The 14,210-nt window shown below is 34.0% G+C and overlaps 1 protein-coding gene across 1 annotated transcript in view; it reads left to right on the top strand.

Annotated features, from left to right (window-relative positions):
* Nucleotides 1-439: 439 nt before the first annotated feature.
* Nucleotides 440-14,210, top strand: part of LOC150097508 (uncharacterized) — a 98,615-nt gene continuing 84,844 nt past the window's right edge. Inside the window, exon 1 of the mRNA XM_090407777.1 lies at nucleotides 440-680. The gene's annotated coding sequence lies outside the window, so the exon portion shown is untranslated. The remainder of the gene's footprint in view (nucleotides 681-14,210) is intronic.

Genomic DNA, 14,210 nt, shown 5'->3' with positions numbered 1-14,210 from the left:
AAAAGTGTTTTTTTTTTATTTTTATTTTTTTTAAGAATCTACAATTTTCTTGGAGATTTTACTTTGGTTAAGGTGTTCCGAGGTCAAGGCTATCATATATTTTTTCCTTCCTTTTCTACTCAAGTATGAAATTCCTTGTTATCAGTTACTATTGCGTGCCAATATTGAACTCTCAATCGTTAAACGCACGAGTTACAATAATTGACCTACTAAATCATTCACTATCTTTCTTTCATTCATCTGTAAGAAGAACTATCATTCATTCTCGATCATGTTAAACGGCAATAAATATATTATCCAATGTACAAGTGATATCAGTCGTGGCTGTATTAATGAGAACCCAGTATTCCTATTGTATAGCGTAAAGCAATGCGATTGGCTGGTTGCTTTGTTGCGTGAGTGACGCACGTGGCAGGACTGGTGGTGTCCAGCAAATATATCACTTGGCTAAAATGAGTGAACAGAAAGTCAGTAGAAGGGATTAGGTGCAGTATATAGAAATCGTGTTCTCTTCTAAAGGTATGTGTAATACAGAAAGGATTACTGGAATAAACTTCTTACTGCTGTCAGTGACAGTAGCTTTGACGCACAGAGTAGCGTTTTGTGTGTTTTCTCAGTTACGGATTGCATATGCCTTGTATGGTTGCTGGCGCATCGATCGATGAGATGGCTGTTGTCAGGTAGGAATGAGCACTTGAGTGCATGTTATATGCAACTTATATTTGTCATGCTTAAGGTGAATATTGTATACGTGCATTTACTTTCCGTGCAACTAATGACATCTGGTTACAAATCATCATTCGCTGTTTACAATTAAAACGAAGTTCAAAGACGATTAATGTACAAATTGACATACGGGCATTTGCCATTGCTTGATGCGAATCAATATATCTTTACTAAAAAACTTTGCGTATTTAAGTTATCAATGATGTTTCGTGATATTCTTCATGTAGTTTCTAACAAGCTTTTTTTTTTTTAGTCGGATGTACAATTATTGAGTGTCGTTTACAGTGTAACATTACCCATATTAGTAGCAAAACAAATTACGGTAAATTCGGCATGGAGCGTTTTGCATTATTATTATTATTATTATCAAGGACCCGATTTTCAATAGTTCAACACGTTGTTTGCGTGCATAATTAATGACTCTTTTCAAAGATACATTTAAATGAAAGAAATATCGTGTAATAATTTACGTCCTTACTTTATTGTACAACGTTAATAATTGAATAAATAAAAGAGAAAGCTTTGTCAAAGTAAACAGTTTATATATATATATATATATATAGAAAGAGGTCTGCCAGACTGGAGCCGAAGTTTCATTAAAGGAAGTGCAGGTTAATGCCCCTTAAGATTAGATTTGATTCATTTATAGAATGAAAGAGAATTTAGCGGAAATAATGAGTGTGCGATGGTGTGTCTGGAAATAGTTACAACCTAAAGTAGGTAAACTAAGTAACATATGGATGCTAAATAAAATAAATAAAAATAAAATATAAATAAAATACAATGAAGATAGCTTACTTAATAGCAGTGTGATTCAAGGTGCAGCTGATAACCGAAAAGTTGTAAGAAATGTTCTACTTTCTTAGCTCGTGGAACTAATTTCAGGGAGTGACAGTCAAGGAGAGGTGCTCAAGTAGTACCCTTAAATTCTTTCAAAATTGTGTAAACACACACACACACACACACACACACACACGTAGAATAGAAATTCTACAAATAAAATACCAATATTGAAAACTTTTATGACTAGCACTCTCCATAATAATAATAAGTGTCTGAGATACTGTTGCCTTTATACCCTTTCAATTCCCAAATTTATTTCTGGATCTTCCCGTTGTGCAAAGAAGCATGTCAAGTATTTCTGCGCCAGAGATGTGGTAAAATAAATTTTTTTTTAAATAGTATGACGTTAAGCTATTTAGCAACAATCTCATCTGATCGTCTAACACTGATATCAGAGTCGGTCTTAGACAACCAAATGGTTTCCCTAGCGATAATGATGGTGTTTCTTCAAGCGAAACGCATTTCAGATCCCCCACCACCACCACCCTGTGTCTCTGAAGATTATTTTACCACTTTTTTTTTTTTTTCATAGTGGCCGATTTTTTTTCAGGTCAGTAATGATCATTAATTCAGTAAGAGACAGTTTTAAATCATGACGTCTGGTGGCGTGAACCTGCTGAGAAGGGAGATACACCTGAGGTGTATCCCCCCCCCCCTTTTGTGACATCTACCCCTCACACTAGTACTGTTAACAATTACATAACTTCTAGTTATTTGTAAGAAAGCCCATATTGAAAGCATAAAAATATAAGCTATTGTATTATCTCATTAAAATAACAAAAGAACTGAAGAAACAACGACACATTCGGTATTAAATATCAGAAGTAAATCTCCTATATTATATTATAAAACAAGTAAGAAAATGAATGCAATAGTAAAAGATGCCTGTCGCAATAGCATTTATCTACAGTGACATTATTTCATTTTTGTGACGTGTCGTTATATAAACATAATTTTCTTGTGTCCGATTTTGCATGAAACAGTCCGAATGAAAGGATATATTTTAAGAGTGATCCAGAATACCAAATTTTAGTAAGTTCCATCGAGCCAAGATGGTATAATTATCATTTCAAATATTTTTGCCAATGAAATTGAATTATGATGGGAAAAAATCATTGATGAAGCAGTCCTGAATTAGGCGTAGACAGCAAAATATTACTCCATGTAACAATGATAGTCTGTTATCATTGCTTACAAGAGCTTGAAAATTTTTAATTATTGATACTTCCATTATTTTCGTAAGACCCATCATGTCTGACAGATTTATTTTATTTAAAAGAACTCTATCTTGTAGTGGTGCTTTTGTAACATTTCAACAAGTCTGACAAAAGTTATAGTGCTGAAATTTATGGCTCGTTAACTCTTTCCGGCTTATGCATTCTAGACATATAATTTTGTTTTGCCTAATGCTGCCACTATAAATGATGAAATCAAAATTGAAGCAATGCGACAATTTTAACATGTACTATAAATACTAAATTTCATTAAATTCCATATTTCCAGTAATGTGGGATTATTAATATCAGTTCAGAACATTTGCCAAATGTCACCAGTAAAAATGATATCAGGAAAACGAAAATTGACCCGCATTGATTCATTTTCGTTTCCAACCAGAGTTCCGGAATTATACGGATGGGCAAACGAAAATAATAATGCTTACGCATTTTGCGAAACGAATCTAACAAAGACCAACAAATTCACCTGTATTGATTATGACACATTTCGGAGAAGAGAATAATGCGCAAAATTCAGCAATAACTGTGCTTCTCAAATGACAGAGAAGACAAATAAGCATTACAAGGCAAAGTTCAGATAATTATTTCCACTTATCGGTTCTGACTAATGAAAGTTTTTTCACTTAAGGAGATTAAAAAAAAAAATTCATTAGTCAGAACAAGTAAGTGGAAACAATTACCAGAATGCCACAAGAAGGAAAACAGGAGTGTGGCAATAAATATGAAATTAGTTGAAAAAGCATGAATGCATTTCGATGACAACTCTAGCTCGATACTACATTCGTTACAGTGTAACATGGTTGAGCAGGTTTTTAAGCAAACTGATCGCAGTATTGAGCCAATTAATAATTTAGCTAAATGTTTGGATCAATACACCAACTAGTTGATTAGCTTATTAGTAATAGAAATTACTATAGATCTGTACGAAGATCGAGAGTAATTTTGTATTAATGCAGATTAATACAAAAACATAAGATTTACTGAAAACAGTATGGAGATGCTGCTATGGGACATACTTAAGTCATTAACCGCAGAAACTGATTGTTAAAATAACAATCCGTTTCTGCGGTTTTGTCAACTTAAAGAAGGAAGAACCTGTTGCAAGTGGTCCGCGTTTGTGGTTGCCATCAAACTCAAACAAATCGACAAAAATGTGAAAATAACGGACGGTTAACTGTACACAAGATAGTATAGGTGAGCTCGACTGACTCAGTTTTAACCGAAGACCTTGGCCATGGGAGAGACTAACATGCAACACATTTCAATCAAGTAAATTCCTGTCTCACCTCTATTCAGAGAAGGTTTTTTTTTTTTTTTTTTTTTTTTTTTTGTTGTGGCCACAACTGTCACTTTCTCATACTTATTTTGGTAAAGGGAATGATATTCTCCCTACTCTCCTTATCCTTTTGCCCCGACAAGAAAACTAACATACAAGAAAGAAAAAATCCCAATAGTGGAAGATATTTTCTCATGTGACTATTCAGATATGAGACATTAAATGTGTTTTGTTTAAAACAATTCATTGTCAATGGAAATACATGCTTTCTCTATGATAGCAGATGGGACCTCGGATGCAATTCAAAAGAATTTATGCTAGTAAACACAATCTGATGAGGCCCCTTTTTGCGATCCCGAGTGCAGATTTCAATAAATGTTACAAACCAAACAGAAACGAGGAGCAACGTATGGAGGAATTTAACTTTGAAGGAGATTAAATCCCAAATTGTGTAGTCTCTTGTTATTTGCAGATCGCTCGAATACTTTTTTTAACGTGACTGCCACCCATGAAAGGTTTTAAACCTACAGCACATAAGTACTGCAGCTGGGCTAAGGATTGTATATTTGTTTGCATTTTTATTTATTTTGTACATAATCCGGATACCCTGCTCTAGAAACCAAATGTAAATTTTTAACCCTCTTCAGACCACTAAGTGGGGAGATAAAGTTCATCTCCTACCTTAAGATAATCACAAACATCCACGTCCACAGCGGAATTCGAACTCACGGCGTGCTGGTTGGAGATCCGATACGACAAGTATTAACGGCAGTTATTATTTAATACTATTCACTTATTATTATTATTATTACATGGTACCTCCTAGAGTCCAAGGATTCATGGAGAGAGCGGCCACGACACGCACATCATGGCGCTGTATGCACCACATATTTCATTATATCTGTTTTCTGAAATTAGAACAAACTAAGTACTTGCTGTTTCATTTGTTTGTGTATTATAATTTATTTTAGACATAACTATTGTTAATAATTAGGAATAAAACCTAAAGAAGGTACAATAAAATTAATTAGCTGTGTATTACAATCATAACCACCAATAGGTGGTGGTGGTTGTGATTGTAATACACAGCTAGTATTGTAGCGAGGGAAAATAGATCATTTGAAGCGGAAAATAATTACAAAACAAATTTCACTTTCGACCTTGTTAACTTAATGACAACAAATGTAGCGTATTTAAGAGGAAATGAAAGTAGGATAAACATTGTGAAATAATCACTTGTGCAATACAATAGGCAATTTAGTAATTCCACCTTTTTTTTCCCCTGAAGACTAGAAACATAAAACTTATAATAACAATCAGTTTCTGTAAACATCATTCATTACTTATGAAATTAAATTATAATTAAATCAATAATTTAATTTCATAAGTAATGAATGATATTTTTAAGGCAGGATATCACTAGCATAAATATTTGAGCTGTGCTCCATTTCAGGGTTAATTCATTTGTTTTCAAGTTGTTAGAAATGCATTCTTTCGCTATTCTGTTTTTGTCGAATACGTTGCACAATTCACCTGTATTGATTATGATCCATCTCCCTTTCTATCCACATATTTTCCTGCCTCTTTTTGAGGTCGTACTACGTTGAAAAATATTGTACGCTAGTATTTCACAACCATTGGGTGACGATCGGCTTGTGCTGAGAGACAATTAAAGTAGACCATAGGATTTTTTTACCGAAAAAAAAATTAAATTAGTTTATAATTTTACTGTAATGTTTATAAATCATTCAAGGATATTTACAGATATCTGTTTTTAGAAGGATAAAATCATCTTTTAAGGCAAGGTTAATATATATTTTATCATCCTCTAAGGATGATAAAAATTATATATAGAGTTTCCTTAGCTCAGTCAGGTAACGAAGATGCCCTTTGAAAAGACCATGGCTCGATTCCTGTAGGCTGCAGACAACCTTTTATTAGGACTTTTCAACTGAAAGCGAGTTAATCTCATACGGTGGCGGAAGGGATTTTCCTTCCGAAAACTCGGGTGTTTTATCCCACAAGCAGGCAAACCATCTCCGTATACAAATGCGTACAGATACAAAACAGTCTTTCTTAGGGAGTCCAGCATAGGAATGGCAAGCTGGCTGCATTGAAATTGCCTATAAACCTAACCTGTTGTTGGATGAGAGAGAAAGAGATTAACTCCACACACGAGAGGTCAAATCTATAACAAAAGAGTGCCTTATTTGAAAAAGTGAATGCCGTGGGTCTTCAAGAGAGGGGTAATCTTTTGAATGGACCAATCTTTTCTGAACAGCATCAATTATTTTTCAGATTTGAGAAGTAGTGTCTTGAACTGAAGAGGTCACCAATTGTTTTGGAAGCTAAGGATATGGATGCAATGTGCTTGTGTCAGAAAAAGCTAGAGGTGTAATTGTGATCTACACTGGGGATATGAGTATCATCAAAGTTAAGGAAAAGTGAGATCTTTCTTACGAGAAAAAAGACAAGACTGCTTTAGTATCGTTCAGATTCACTAGATTGCTCTCTCTTCCACTGAAGAATGAGATGGAAATCAGTGCCTGACGAGAATTTTTTTAACTTAATCTCATTTTTCTCTTGCTGAACTAGAAACAGCATATATGGAAGGAGAAGGTTATGCCTAATTTTAAAGTTTATATTAAAAGGCATAGCTGCCATACGCCTCAAGTGGAATAAACGAAAGTTCTGAGGGAATCCAACAACAGCCAAGGTCTCCAAGGGTGATGACAAAGCATCTCTTGAACTCCAAAAAGTCTCTTAGTATGCCACTTTTAAGATATATGTAAACGTTTTAATAGGTGTTTGTTATTCCCGAAGCACAAATCAGTTTATAATCGTTATTTCTAACATATATTATCTTACCAAGTACATGGCAAAAACCGATAACACGTTCTCTCGCTGTTGAGTGACGATTCCCATCAGTTCTTTTGCGTATACTGAACGTCGATTCATGGATGCAATCCTGATCATTTCAATCGGAGGCAATCAATTCAATTCTGAACATTCTTTTTGTTAAAAAACTGAATGCTTGATTAAAATTTATGGATTTTTCTTTGGTGTTTATACACTGAATACTTCAATAAAGTTTCCCCATGGGAAGTGGAACAATTTTGATCTGTTAGACAGTCATCACTCACTTCATAACATGCAGGATCTGCAGTTCTTGTCAGGCCGAAATAGTAGTAACTGGGGTAGAACAAGAAAAAAAATGCCCTGAAAGAAGCAAAGGTCAGGAGGAATACAATTTATGCAAAAAAAACAGTAAAAATATTTGTTAATTATCAATACTGAACGTATTTTTTATTCTATTTATTTATTTTTGGAGAAAATGTTTCTAAATAAAAATAGAATTTTTCTCCTTGCCGTAAAAATACCTAGTTAAGACCTTATTCTGTAGAGCTTTATATCGGATGGCGTGTGTGTATAAAAATTAATTGAATTAATGAAAGTATTAGATTAATAATTTTTTATTTTTATGCAGGCTTTCTCGCCAGAATTAATTTATAGAAGAACATAGTTTCATTTTTAATAAATATTCTTAAGAATTCTTATTATATTGTTAAGAAATTTTTATATTGTTCTTCATAAGTTTTTTTTTTTTTTTTTATATTATTGTGAAGTATAAATTTATATTGTTCTTAAGAAATACGAGGCTACCACGCTTAAGAATTAAAGATAGGACTCTTTATGTCCATATTTATTGCTGGCTTTTCAATTCCAATACAATAACCAGTCGTTTTCAATAGTGTTACGGAAATATAGAACAAGCATTTTATTTAAATCTATGCATTATTTGTATGAACTCTTTTAAATATTTAGGCCATATCTACAATACATAAATTAACAATATTTTTCTGTTTTAATAATGTGACCCGAGGTTCCGATTTCAGCAGAATAGTCCAGTATCTTTCCGTCCTCTTTTGTAAGGACTGAAAAATGAGGGGGGAAAAATGCGGCTAATTATGAAATTTCTAAAATGATATGAAATTTCGTACTTCAAATAGAACATCAAGCAGAAATCAAAGTATGGTACTGTTTTGAACAATAATTCTTTGCTGATTATGGTATGAATAGTAGAATAAAGAGAGATGCATATCTCTCTTTATTCATAACCAGATTAAATGTTCGACAAGCACTTGACTTTAATTGCTTTCGCAATTAAAGTGCAAGTTTCCCTCTTTTAAATAAGAAAATGTGGTTTAAAATAAATCTCCTGGCTCAAAGAAGAACAGACAAATTCATTCCAATCTGACATACATGCTGAGATTTTTGACGTTCATGGAATTGTGTATTATGAATTTTTTCCCAAGGGTCAAACTGATTCTACGCTTCTATTCTGATGTTTTGTGGAATCTACCGGGAGAAATGTGTCAAAAATCTCCTGAGAATTAAACGGCTCTTTCGAAATTAATTTTCTCCCCCTGTCATTATATTTTATCTGTGCAGGCATTTTTGGCCACAAACGGTATGCATCACTGTTTGGTACCATTTTTAATTCTCAGATATGTCACGCTGCGACTTTTTTATGACATCAGAATTTTAAATTTAAAAAAAAAAAAAAAAAAAAAAAACAGACTCTACCAGACTAGTTCTCTCTCTCTCTCTCTTTCTCGACACTGGTGTGGTGCAAGACCTGTAGCAGACTAGTGTGCTATAGGTCTTGCAGCAGCCTTTCGCGTATGAACTTTGAGTCCAAGAACAATTCTTTTGTAAATATTTTCATTCATAGTTCGAGTGCTGGGTTCGTTGTATCAAGTTTTAATTAACGACAAGCCCTGACGCTCTTGGCTGTTGTTTCCTCCCATAGTCGTAAACACTGGTGATCCTTCGAAGCATCCGCACCGATCACTTACTATTCGATAATGATATATATAAGTTGTTGTTTTTTTTTTAATTAATATTTACTTACTCCGCATCAGAAAGGCAATAATAATTATTGAGTACTCGTTCAGTAATCCTGTCATTCTTTCCCTTTCTAATTTCCGAAAATTAACGACATTTGTAATTCTTTTGAAAACTCCACCATGAATGTATAAATAGATTATTTTTTATCAATAAAAGTTGAAATATTTGAAATGGCTGGAGAGCGGATACGCTAACCACTCGGCCAGCCAGGCCGGCGTTCTAACAAAATTTTACATAAGAAATTTTAATTTTTTTTTCATCCATTCCTTCCTGAAACCATTGCTCTCATTTTTAAGTTTCAGAAATGTTGATATCGCTAAATAACTACACTTAGTTTGATTTTTTTTTTCAAAGGCTCATTCACCCTCCTGTTTAGACTGTAAAAATCATTTCTACTTTGCTTCGTCGTGGAGATCCAGAAGATTTCTGAACTTCTAATTTATTCAGTTCAGACAAGTGGGCAATTCATGATTCTGTGTGCCAAAAGATCGAATTTACGAAGACCAGATGTTAATTAAGATGATAGAGATCAACACACACACACGGACTTTTCTCTGAATATCTTCATTGTTATGGTATAATGGTATCATAACTTTCTTTCTCATAATATTTTAATATCCACTGTGTAGCTCAGTGGATGTGGCGTTTGCCAACCACGGCGCTTGACCGCACGAAGGAAGACTTGGTTTCGAGTCTAGTCGGCGACTAGAGGAAATTTTTCTAAGCCTTTTTTCGACCGATTCCCGAGTTAGTCGATCTCTGGCACGGGCAAGCAGGTTTTTCCTCCCGGAAACTCGGGTTTTTCGTCCTGTAAACTCAAGAAAATCGACCGTAGAACCCACATTATTTCAGACATTAAATATATTGTGTTAGGGGTAAGGACCACGAGATGGCGGCACATTTGAGCCGTCTCTCTTCACTGAGTACCGCTTAATTAGTGATAGCCTTGGGCCATCTATCTCTGATTGGTACCAGTGGAGATTGAACTGCCCACTCAGTCTCCAAAAGTTAGATAGGGCTAAATGGCCTCGCTTACTCCCCGTATACGGGAATAAAAAGGCGTTAGCTGATTTTTTTTTTTTTTTTTTTGTTTAGAGTATTTAAAGAATGTAAAGAACATTTGTCTTTTCGATTATTACTTGAATGTCATTAATTTATACCAGTTGATGTTGCTTTGAATTCTGCAATCATAAATTAGAAGAGGGGATATTATTCATTACACTAGAAATATACAATATTATATTGTCGATTCCCAAAGTTTTTTATTTTATTTTATTTTTTATTTTTATATAAGTCCGACGTCCTTCTTTTGACTCTGTTGATCACTATCAGTAAAATACCTTCGTCTATAAATAGAAACAAATTACGCATTCCAAGTATTTAACTGCATTTACGCAACAATAGATATATATTTTTTTAAAAAATATTTTTTTCCCCACTGGAATGAAGAAAGAACTCATATCAGAGTGGAAATTATTTCTGTTAAAATAAATATAGCGTCACTCGTGCGCATTTTAGAAAGGGGGGGCGATAATCAAAAAATCATATTTTTAATCATTTATTGAAAATGAAAAATAATGAAAGTGAAAAATTTATATAATAAAGAAACGAATTATAAATAGAGAACCAGGTGGTAAAGTCAACAGTAAACAAGGAATCTCACAAATTTTTGAAATGACTACTAGGAAACTCTTTCGCTTTCGTTGGGAACTGCTGATCTAGACTCAAAAGTTTACAATCCACCATTTTCCACTGTACAGTAGACCGTTTAAATGGGACTGCATGATTATGATTGCTACTTACTTGTTAGGGCTGGAGATTATTTATAAATAACCTAAGGTATTTAAAAGCATGTATTTTATATTTGTCAACTGCGCATGCCACTTCGCTATTTCGCGGGAGGGGGAAAAAAATTATTTTCAGGAGAAAAGATTTTGTCATTTTCCTCTAAGATTGGAAAACTGAAAAACCTATGAAAATACAATTTATCAATGTTCCTCGTGAACTGGACGAGATTTGAACTCGCATCTTTCCAACCCTGAAATGCACGCCTCACACCATCCTCCTGGAAGGAATTAGAATAAGGACTTTTCATCTGAAGGTGAGTTAGCCGGCCTCATAAGAAGGTGTTAGGTTTTTCCAGCTAACGAGCTTTTTTTTTTTTTTTTGCAAAACAAGCAAATCGACATGCAGTTAATAGACAATGGCTTCACTCCACGAAACCCTAGTGCAGGTGCGAAGTTGAAAAGAGCCTGATAGACCCAATGAAAACACTGAAGATCCTAAGAAAGCTCTGAAGTTTATTGAAAGAAGGTGTGTTGTGTATGGGGAGGAAGGATGCATGGATACTTTAATTTTATTGGCACTTAGATAACTGAGGCTGTACTACGCGATATTAAATGTGAAAAGTTCATAAGATAAAAAGTGGGGAGAGGGCAATCTTAGAATTTTATCGAAAAAGCGACGGGAATTACCTATAAAACTTGGACGTTTGTCTAAGGTAGTTTCTCGGAGAGAAACTCCCAATATTGTTTATGATGGAATTGATTCTGGTCTTGATGGAATGATGTACAAAACATGTGTTGAATGAAATAGGGCTGATAACAACGGAGCAAAAACAACAGTATTATCATCAGTTACTTTGAGTTTTAAAGCTGTGTGTGTGTGTGTTATAATAATCCTACTTTTTATATTATTACTTTTGAAAGTAAATAACTAATCATTTATCACTTTTTACTGGGATAATTACCAGATTTCTTACAAGAAAAGAAGTTTCCTTATTGAGCTTGATTAGTAACTTTTCGTATAAAGATTATATCGAAAGGGATCTGAAAAAAGTCAGTATTTTAATTGACATTCAACAGCCTTGTAAGTAAAATTCTCGTTGACATTAAAAAAAAAAATGCATAAACAAAATTAGCACTTTTAACTCTAGAGAAATTTGAATTCACGTGAACTGCTCACCTATTTCTGTCAGATCTAAAAGAAAAAGACTGACAAATTGCCAGTAACGATGACGAATGAGTATTTCAAAATTAGCAGCGGTTAGACACAACGTCATAAAGCAAGGTTTTACTGTGTGTGTGTGTGTGTGTGTGTGTGTGGTTGCGCGTGCAACTAAGCGTTCTTTACTTAAGTAGAATTTTCCTAGCTAGAACCTAACAAGGTAAGTAGAAAAATACAAGTCATAGTTTATGACAGGCTACATACACACCTTTCTAAATATTCTGAAACAGCACTGATGCATTTAGATAAATGAAATAAAAATATATAAAAGTGTATGGTAACAGCAGTAAAAAGAAAAGCGAGACAGAGTTGCTGCTTTTATATTTCTTAAGAAAAATAAAACAAATGAGAACTAATAATAAAAATAACAGAACACTGACAGCTTTTCTATATATAAGTAAAAAAAAATCAAATGGATAAAATTTCGAAAACAGTTATGATTTAAAATAAGATGAATGTGAGCTAAATTAGCTTTGCTTAAACTCCTGTGAAATTTCTTTACTAACGAATAGGATTTAAATCATGACAGTGTGCGTTTTCGTAAGCCCTTGAGAGTTTTTGTTAAGCCTGCAAGTTCCCCTGCATTGCAGAATTTCGCTCAAGGTAGGTACACATTAAGTCTGTGGGTCTTTCAACTAAAGTGATGCATGACGAAACCACTGGTTTCGTCACCGCCATGGAGACACTTGAGTATTGAACTAACGAGTCAGTTGGAGCATAGCGCCGCATGCTAGGGTGATAGCATAACTTGGTGCACATGGGTCTCAAATCATTAAAATTTAAGAAAGGAAAATGGAAGGGTAGTTAAATATACATGTTTGCTCTGTGTTGGGAAACACGAATTTGAAGGCATTGTACCTTAGTGTCATTAAATTACTGTCAAAATCTCTAGACAAAAACAAAAATTCTGCAAACTGAAGTTGAGTTAGTTTGTCTTATATGGAGGCGGTATTTTATTTTATTTTATTTTTTTTCTCTAGGAAACTCGGGCTTTTAATCTCGCAAGACAGGCAAATCTGCCAAGAGAACACATGCTATTAATATACATAATAATACACTGGCCCCATAACCTTAGTTGCTTCTGCCGTAATTCCAAACGGCAATAGCAACATAGCATAAACTATATTAGATTGAAGACCCTGTTGCTGACCAAGTAAACTTGGCTTTTCTTAACTTAAATTTACTCTCCTAATTTTATTTACATTATCTGCGATGTCATTTGTTCTTTGGCCAGTGTGGAAATATGCCACATTTATAATTGCGTTATAAAAGCGAGAGAATTTGCTAGACTTTTACGAGAGAATTGTCATTAACAACTGTCCCCCTTCCCAAACGGCTACATAAGACCGGCTAACTCACCTTCAGATGAAAAGTTTCTTCTCGTCGTAGACGAGATTCGAATCCAGGTCTTTCCAACTAAAGGGTAGCGTTGAAACCGACTGAGCTACGGAGGCTCAGTTACAATCTAATTAATTTTCCTTCTTTCTCCAACTATAACCACCTATCCAACAATATCTGTATATACTAGACGTTTTAGAAATTTTCATGTATACAATTGTTATTTAAAAAATGTTCTCAGTCCTTCGCCCTTCAGTTAACAGAATGTATTTTTAACGATTTAATCGCAAGTAGATTTCATCCTGCTTTCGGTTAAAAAAAATTGTCTGTAAAATTATTTTTTATAAAATTATTAAAATGTAAATAATTTTGTTTGTGATTCTTGAAAATCTCTAAATTCCTTGATTAAATTCAGTCAGCTTTGTGGTGGTGTGTGTGTGTGGGGGGGGGGGAGTATAGTATGCCAAAGTGACTAAATAAACAGAATGAAGCAAATATTTTATAGGTTGTTGTTATTATTATTATTATTATTAATTTTTCACTGTTCCGATTCCTGGCTGTTTAGGCTCTTTGATTCTTGTACTTCAAAGCCGTATTTTGTTTATCAATGATTTCGTATGGCGTCGATGTTCAACTGACATATCTTAATACCTGTAACTATGTTACCGCATGTAATATGTAACTTAGTTGATAAATATTTTCAAAAGCTTTGCAATAGTGAAATTATCGCAGGTAGAGGATTTCAGTTTCATTACTCTTATCTGGAAGTTTTTGGCTCTTAAGCCCAGTTAATCCTTTCGGTACAGCAGAAAGAACTAAACGCTGATATATGAGAAGGACGTGTCAAGATAACAGTAAGGATGATTTTATCATTT

The sequence above is a fragment of the Typopeltis vanoorti genome, chromosome 17, assembly GCF_054136105.1.
Source record: "Typopeltis vanoorti isolate ZY-2024b chromosome 17, IOZ_Tvanoo_1.0, whole genome shotgun sequence".
NCBI lineage: Eukaryota > Metazoa > Arthropoda > Arachnida > Uropygi > Thelyphonidae > Typopeltis > Typopeltis vanoorti.
This window is presented reverse-complemented; position numbering and strand designations above follow the sequence as displayed.